Here is a 9,382-nt window from a genome sequence, read left to right on the forward strand (position 1 = left end):
TGTGTATTTAAATACATATGTATGTATCAGTTCTTTGAGGATAGCAAGGAACTTCAAAACTAAGGGAGTACCCATTATTTGGGAAATGGCTAAACAAATCATGATAAGTGAATGTGCCAAAAGAGAGGTAAAAAGAAAGAAAAAAAGTAATGCTTCTGAATAAGCACACTAAGAAGAAACAAGAGGCTTACAAAAGGGCTTAAAAATCAAAAAGTCATTTATTATACAGATATTTTCTGCCTAACAAACCAAGTATATCTGAAACATTATTAATTCTTTTAGGGCAGTGGTTCTTAAGTCTTTTTTTTTTTTTTTGTCATAGACTCCTCTGACCGTCTGATGAAACCCATGAATCCCTTCTCTTGTTGTTGTTTTCTTTTTTGACTTATAATTGAAGGAAATGCTAAATTTCAATTAGAGGATAGTGAAAATAAAGATGTATTTTTCCAATTCAAGTTCACAGAATTCCTGAAACCTATCCATGGACATGTTAAGAACCCTTGCTCTAGGGGCATTCCACTGTAAAAATATCTCCTCCTTCATCTCATTTTGATTTCAATGCTAGTTTGAATATTAATATTTAAAGACATCTTATTTTCAATTAAGTGTGTGTTTATATTATGATGATAATTAATTCAATGCTTTGAACTGCTTTATCATAATTCGGACAAAAAAAAGACAGAAAAACACTTCAGTGATATGGTGACACTTTGAAAAAATGAAATCAAATCCTAAGGTAACAGACCAAACCCAAAAGATTCTGACCTGCTAGGAAAACCTCTGTCCCAAAGTCCACTCACATTCCTCTGTGACAGGGGAATGGAGCTGACCTCAGGCCAGAACTATTCAACCTAGAGTAAGTAATATGGAAAAATGGTGTCTTGGTACTCAATTCAAACGATTTTGTAGTCTGACACAGAGAACATAGTAATGGTTTGTTTGTTTGTCTAGGCTTTAGTAAAGAACATAAAGATCAGTCAGCAATCTTTAGGTGGCTCTACACACACATGGCTCCTCCACTTGAACATGGCTGCTCCATGTAGTTCCCCTACTAAATCATTCCCATTCCCTGGGGTCAGTGGCAGCAGACTGCCCCATGCAGGCTGGGACTAATTTGGTTAGTCAAAGGACCAGTCTTTTGAATATTGCTGTTGTTCATCCTTTGTTTTCAGAGAGCTCCAATGAAATCACTATGTGATGAGTAATGTCTTGACTTGTGAGTGAATTGGGTTTAAGTGAGGCAGAGTTGCACAAAGTCATCAGACTCATTCTTTCTTCCAGAGTTATCACAATCCAAAAGTCAAGACCTGGGACTCAGTAGATGACCTTAGCATTTTTGAAGTCTGACCAAGCTCTTAAGAGCTCCACAGCACCTGCCTCAGCTGCCTTCATGGCCATTGGAACAAATTGCTTTCATCTGCTCATTCCCCAGGTTAAATCTTGACATGCCCCAACCCATGGATTTGAGGCCTGAGGTTACACTCAAACTAGGTTAGCCCACCTGCCAAGATAGTTTTACCAGGTGTGGCTGCTGAGCATTCTATAGCTTCTTGGAGATATAGGTGAGAGCTGGGTGAAAGGTAGACATGAAAGGTAAATAAGCAGCCCTGAAAAAGGCTTGGTAAACCCTGACACCAGAGGTGCTAATCCTCCCTGAGCACCCTATACACCCTAATCTTCTGAATATAGGATTGAGAAAGAGGCTTAAATAGGATCTCTAGGCAAAGAATTATCTACAGAACAGAGCTGGCTTGAGCTCATCCCAATCCAGATGGTGTTTACCGCAAACAGTGTTTTTTTCCCTCTGTAGAGTCAAGTACCAGACATATTTCCAGAGTTAGGCAGATAACATGAAAACCCCAGAAAGTTGTAATGTTTATCTGTGAATACTTCCAAAATAGAATTTCTAGATTAACATCAATATAAGCAATGTTCATTTAGTTTACCTCTCTCACATAGGATGTCTTTGCACCAATTAACTTTTGTTTAGTTTGTCTTTTCTTCTCTAAGCTTCAATCCTCACCTTTCATTCATATGATATACCACTTATTCATTGTAATACATTCCATATCGAGCACCAAAGTGACAAATTAATAATACAAAACTGCAGATCTTAAAAGTCTACCAGGTATTTTCAGATTTGGAATCAGATTCCTACTTTTTTTTTAAACTTCCCAAGTCCTCCTAACCCATGAGAAGAGCTGCCTTCTGCAAGTCCTATTTTGGGTTACTAGTGTCCATGAAATTAAGCTTGAAAGTCATTAAAAGTGTCCCCCTTTATCTGGAGATTGTCTCATAGTAAGGGAGGGGCATTATTTCACTTAGATGACATTCGCCAGCTTAGACAAATAGAAAATAACAATAGTTAAGTAAATCAATTTAACCAAGAACAACAAAAAACAAATTAGAAAAGATCTGCAGATAAGAATATAACAATATATAATTTCCTGGCTGCTTTTACATGGAGTTAGGCACCAGCAAGTTGGCTAAGACTTAAGGATATAGACTCTAAATTTCAAAAAATAACTTTTTAGGAAAAAGAAGCAGAAAATAAGATAGATAATACCTGACACGGTTTCACTGTAGGCAAGTCACTTTGGGTTTTGTTTTGTTTTGTTTTTTAATTTCTCATGATTCTGTAAAGTAGGCACTATAAGCTACAGGTGAGGAAACTCAAGGCAAAGAGAAGAAACCTACGTGGTTCTGACAAGCATCAGACACAGAATCTAGGTCTCTTATGAACTGAAGTCCACCCATTTCATTATATCACACTGCCTCATTATTTTAATCTCTGCTGATATCAATTTGATGATTGAAAGATCAGATTTAATGCCGAAAGAGACCATATAGTTCAACCCCTTCATTTGATAATTTAGAGAGACGTAGTGAAGTGACTTCCCTAATGAAAACATTACAGGACTCCAAGATTACAATGTCTGACAGCTGAGAAAAACAAGCCAACCAAGGTCTCAAGGCCAAAATCTATCACAGACAGGACATTCTTGAAGTTCATTTCTTTCTTCTTTCTTTTTTCTTTTTGGTTTTCAGAGATTCAATTCAAATAAAGTGATAAAGCCAAGCTTTATAGTGTTTTCAAATCTTAAGATTGCTTACTTTCTAATTTCAAAGTTATAACTTAATTGCTCTGGAGCTACTTCCATTCGGAGGTCAGATTGAGCAAAAAAAAGCAGAGCAACAAAATTTGATGAACTGTAAAACCAACAAGAAAGAGAAAGTGGTAGGCACTGAATGTGCTTCAAATCATTTCCATTCTTGATCCCTAATTTAGAAAATCTGTTCAGGAAAAAAAAAACATCAAAGCCAATTTCTCTTCCATTATATTTTGCTAAAAATTCATTTTGCTAGTATATTTGCTAGCAAATTCATAATCAAAAAGATGATGACTGAATCTTTGAGTCCCTGTGTGTAAGGAAAATTTTTACCCACATTTATAAATTTGTCCTTCCTTCAGTGTGTGCTATTTGTATGGTGGTGGGGATGAGGGTGATAACATAAAGATGTGGCTTTTCAGGCACATCTAAAAACCCACCCTTCCTTTCAAAAGAGTAGGAAGAAGACTATTTCTGTATTGCCAAAAGCCTAGTTGGAAAAAAGGAAGATCAAGATCACAAAGGTTGGACAATCTTTCCTATTTCTAAGATTTCTGAATAAACTTATACCTCTCTGTCACCCCTCAACATATTTCTGTTTTAAGAGTATTAATGGTTCAGAAGGAAGGCCTTTGTCTTGAGTGCTCTTAAGGGGAAGGGTAATACTTAGATTACATTCACCAGCTTAGCCCCTTCCTATCAAAGGTTACACAAAAGACTATCACAAATAGAAAATAACAATAGTTAAGTAAATAAATTTAGCCAAGAACAACAAAAAACAAATTAGACAAGATCTGCAGATTAGAATAAAACAAAAAATTCATACGAGTGAATAAAGCCTTCATCTATGAGTAAGATAAGATCACAGTTCAAGCTAGGAGAGAAAGAATGATCTCATCCAGGGGAGATTCACTCCCAGTAGTCTCTAGAGTTTCAGGCCTTGGAGCTCAAGGAACAGAATGGGACTGGCTTCCCATTCACATACTCATACATCAGAGCTTCAGTCTGTTGTTCAAGTTTAACCACACAAAAATCTCTCTACTGACTGCGTGGAGATTCTCTTTCCATGTCTTTCTTCCCAGGTGTTTTTTGCAGTCACTCAAATAAGTCCTTAATAGCATGTAAGTAGTAGTAACTCTTTATTCTCATAGTAAGGAGTCATATCTCCTACTGTAACTGTCTGGGCTGTCTTCAAAATATTTACTAAGGGTACATTGCAAATGCAACTAATTGGAGAAGTATTTTTTTCTTCTTCCTAGACTGGCCAGGCTGGAGAAATGGAAAAAAAAATACCATACTCAAATCTGATTTTAATCCTAATCATATTACTTGGAAATTCTTTGCTGAAAGACTTTTCTTTTTATTTCCTGATTCCATTTTTAGTACTTTCTTTTAATGCCATATATAAATAACAAAAATGAACTAACAAGTACATGTGCTATGAGGCATGATCATACAAATAAAGTTGGGAGGGAGCTAAAGGGAAGGTGTTAAAAATGTCCATGAACACCCAACTGTCTTAGTTCTATTCAAGGTTTTACAACTTTTCTCCTCTCCGTTCCCTATCCTCCAATGAAAAATATCTTTAAAAAAAGAACTTAAATCCACTTCTCTTTTGAATTTCCTTATTTCCATTGAAGGTTCCATCATGTTTCCAGTTACCCAATTTTGTAACTTCATCATTATCTTCAACCTCTCCTTATCATTCATGTTACATAGCCAATCATTTGCTACAACTCTCTCACCTAAATCCCCTGTCTAGTTGTCAGCATTAACTACGGAGGATTTTTTTTTATTGTTGTTGTAATTTTCTACCCTCATTCTCTTATTGTTCTTATACAGTAGATATAATTTTATATATAATATGTACTATATACATACATACATATATATGCATATAGGTTGCTTAAATGTAGCTCATAGGAATCTTTGATAGATATCTGTAAAATTTTGTTCACTCTTCTCTAAAAAAAGACTGATCCCTGCCTCATTGGGAGCAGGAGAACAAGCCATAAGGCTGGCCTTTCAATACTTCTTGAAGAGAAGGGGGACTGGAATAGAATTATATCTATTTGTCTCCCTAAATATTACTAGCCTAAGGGCATGATAGGTTCAGAAAAAAAGCCACTACTTTCTTTGGTCACTATCTCTCTCTCTCTTTTTTAGTATTTTATTTTTCCCCAGTTACATGTCAAAACAATTTTAACATTCATTTTTTAAAACTTTGAGTTCCAAATTCTCTCCCTTTCTCCCTCTCCACCCTGTCTCTGTCACTATCTCTTAAAAGGGTAAAGGGCACATCACGCTTGCAACCACCAGCTTGTCCCCTTCTCATAAAACACAAGTTATATAAAAGACCAACAGAAATAGCAAGGAAACCTATTTATCCAAGCATATAGCAAACAGAAATCAGATAAGTTTTATGTATTAGAATATACCAAGAAAATACACAGAATGAAAGAGCCCTTCTTCTGGGAGCAAAATATCTCAGTTCAGGTAAGAGATAGGCCTCAATCTCACCCAAGGGTAAATTTCCTGAAATCTCTTGAGAATCAAGCTAGAAATCAAGGACATGTTGATGATCCAGTTTCTACCACCTATGTACAAGAGAGTCTTCCTATTTCTCATTTTTGTAGTTAGTGTTGAAGACAGTCTTGAACTGTGTTTATCTTTCTCAAAAAATAAAGAATATCTTTCCTCTTACCCCAAAAGTAACTGTCACGTAGACGAGTTGACATTCTTTTCGCCAATTCAGAGAGTCTTATTCAAAATGTCTCAAGTTTGGTGCAAAATCCAGGTTATATAATCAAGGCCTGAGTCTGATGGATATATTTCTGCTCTAAAACACCTGACAAAACTGCCTTTGATTATGTTTTTTTTTTAAATTTTTAAATTGTTTTTTCTCAACAAGCTGAATAACAGCTCCCAATTCAGTGCAAACAGAGAGGAATGAACATTCCTACAGTCCCATAATACAGCAAGGAAACAACTTGGAGAAATTACATGGATTAGAGTATATCAGCAAGGTAGTGGGAATGCATCTCTCTCAGTGCTCCTTTTGTGCTTGACTCCATTTTCTTTCCATTGCTGAATACCAGTGTGAGTTTAAGGATATTCATTCAACTACATTCAGGGATTCAAAGACTAGTGCTGGTATTGGGCCAGTTAATCATTCTTTCTCCTAATTTATTCCTATACCATCTTTGCAAATCCCTCCAATAGCCCTATGGTAGATGGACAGGAAACCCCATTTCTGACACCTATTGCCTTGCTTCAGGGTACTTTTTTCTAAGGATTGCTATGTATCAGTCTGTTTTTTATAAGCCTGACTGAAGGCTACAGAGAGAAGTTAGCAGTCCTTAAACATCCTTAAGCAGTTATGGTAGCTATGCATAATTCTCTACTGTGGTTATCTCCCGACTCCAGGGATGTGGTCAATAACTAAAGTCATCTTTACACAGATTGAGACTCTGTTAGACCCTAAGGGCTTGTTCCCTTGGCATTTAAGCTACACAGTCTGTGGCCTGAGTATGGTAAGCAAAGAATCATATGGGAGAAGATAGCTAGAGTCCAACACAGTATAGGTGCTATTTACCCTGCAGAGTATTTCATAACCTTGTTATCAAATACTAGGCATAATCCCAGGGGTAGGTGATAAACACAGGACCAGGGAAGCTAAAAAGACTCCCTATTCAAGCTTACTTCCACAACTGAAGGTTACTGATTTAACCAACTTGACTGTCTATTTTTCACTTCACCACTTCCAAGGATAGCTTATTAGAAGTTGATTGTGAGGTTACTCTAAATAAAGCATTTAAATTTGACAGCCATTAGTGAAAAATGAGACAATCAAATAACCAATATTAGTCTAAAGTCACTTAGCACAGGGGCAAATATACTTCAGTAAGATACTGTCATCAAAGAAGAGTCTGAATTACTCTCAGATGTGGATTCACAGAAGGTCAGAGCTAGAAGAGATCAAGAAAAGAACCTAAGCCAACTTCTTCATTTTACAGATTAAGAGAATGTGTTCCAGAGCAGTGAAATGGCTTGCTGAGGATTAACTGCACTTGTCTAGTCAGTGGCAAAGCTGGGGGTAAATTCCAGATCTTATTGTTCCTAGCCTTGTGTTCTTTAATGCTCTCCATTATTCTGTGAGCAGACCAGCTCTGTCCAGCAGTTTAAGGAAAAAATCTCCAAACGATTCAAGTCCCATCCTGATCAACCTGTGTTAATATTCGCTGGAAAAATTTTAAAAGATCAAGATACTTTGAGCCAGCATGGAATACATGATGGACTTACTGTTCACCTTGTCATAAAAACACAAAACAGACCTCAGGATCATCCAGTTCAGCAAACAAATACCACTGGAAGTAATTCTACTACATCAGCATCTCCCAATAGTAACTCCACACCAGTTTCTACAAATAGTAACCCTTTTGGTTTAGGTGGCCTTGGAGGTCTTGCAGGACTGAGTAGTTTGGGCTTGAATACATCCAACTTCTCTGAACTACAAAGTCAAATGCAGCGGCAGCTCATGTCCAACCCGGAAATGATGGTCCAGATTATGGAAAATCCCTTTGTTCAGAGCATGCTTTCAAATCCCGATCTGATGAGACAGTTAATTATGGCCAATCCTCAAATGCAGCAGTTAATACAACGAAATCCAGAGATTAGTCACATGATTAACAATCCAGATATAATGAGACAAACCCTAGAACTTGCAAGAAATCCAGCAATGATGCAGGAAATGATGAGAATGAGTCCTTGTGGGCAAGGACTATCTTTTGTATTTCTTTGTATTCCTGATGCTTAGCATGGTATCTGGCGTATAGTAAGTGACTAAAAAATGCTTGTTGGCTTGTTGACTCTCTACCAATCCTTCTAAAGTTAGAAAAGACTTTAATACATTTTAGAAGGACATCCATGAAACTGGTTAAAGTAAAGTATGTCTTAGTCCTTAAAAGTAGTGATCTCCAAATTATTTTGAATGCTTATCCCAATCACTACCATATATGTATATTCAAAAATAAGCTATTCACATTTACATGGTTCTATAGTCCATTTATTTTGTTACTTTGTTTTGATGGTTATCATCACTGAAGAAAATACCTCACAAGAACTGTGTAGCTCCAAAAGAAATTGGTTGCTGCACTTGCTAAATCCTTGAAATTCATTTTTAAATCCTCTCAATCAGTTATGCAAAGTTTTCTGTTGAAATTTGGCTAGTAATTTTTGATCTTCCCTAATGTTAATCAGTTATTCCTGAAAACTTCTAATGCAAAATTGCCACAATTTTATTTTTAGCAAAGAGATTTCAAAACCCACTTTAACTTTTAATTGGGAAAAAATTTAATAGATCAGAAAAATGGTTTTCAAGTTTTAAAAATTTATATATTAAGATTTAATAGGTGACATCATTTTCACCGACAAAATCACATAAAGATGGAAACATTTATAAACATCTGTTTCAAAATATTCTCTATTTAGAGCATGATTTTTTTAAAAAGTAGTCACATTCTTATTCATTATTAAAACTTTTTCTAAAAACAACATCCTTACAGAACTAATACAAATAACACCAAAAATGATTCTTCTCAAAAAAAAATTGCAAACTATAAACAACCTGAAAAACTATAGCAAATCACTAATAACAAGAGAAATAAAAACCAAAACAACTGTGAAATTGCACCTGCAAATTAGCAAAGATGATAAAAAAGAGGAAAAAAAATCAATTTTGGAAGAGTTTTGGAAAGCAGACACACTTGGTGGAGATGTGAATTGTCCCAACCATTGTGGAAAGAAATTTCTAGTTATACTAACACGGTAATTAATGTGTCCATTTCTTTTGATCCAAAAGTATCACCATCAAGCTTATACCTCAAGGAAGTCAAAAGCAGACATATTTAAAGCACTGAGTATAATAGCGAAGAACTGGAAACAAAGCATATGCCCACTGATTAGGAAATTTCTAAATAGAGTGTGTTCTGTGAATCTGATGGAATATTGATGGAATATTACTATGCCATAAAAAGTAGATATGAAAAATACTGGGAAGTAAGGGAAGACTAATATGAACTGATGCAAATGAAGTAAGCAAAATTAGGAAAACAGTGTATTCAATGACTGCATCAATGTAAATAGAACAATAATCATGACAACAAAACCAAAATTTAGCATCATGCTGTGTAATCATAAAGACAAAGAATCTCCTCAAATAAGAGGTAAGAGAATACAATTCCCTCTCTTCTTTGTGGAGGAAAGTGATTATG

General features: G+C 35.7%; 1 pseudogene; it reads left to right on the plus strand.

Moving 5' to 3' along the window:
* Positions 1 to 6,538: 6,538 nt before the first annotated feature.
* On the plus strand, positions 6,539 to 7,926 carry LOC114048296 (annotated as a pseudogene).
* Positions 7,927 to 9,382: the final 1,456 nt, after the last annotated feature.

This window comes from Vombatus ursinus, unplaced genomic scaffold, assembly GCF_900497805.2.
Source record: "Vombatus ursinus unplaced genomic scaffold, bare-nosed wombat genome assembly UNPS02014792.1, whole genome shotgun sequence".
Classification (NCBI taxonomy): domain Eukaryota; kingdom Metazoa; phylum Chordata; class Mammalia; order Diprotodontia; family Vombatidae; genus Vombatus; species Vombatus ursinus.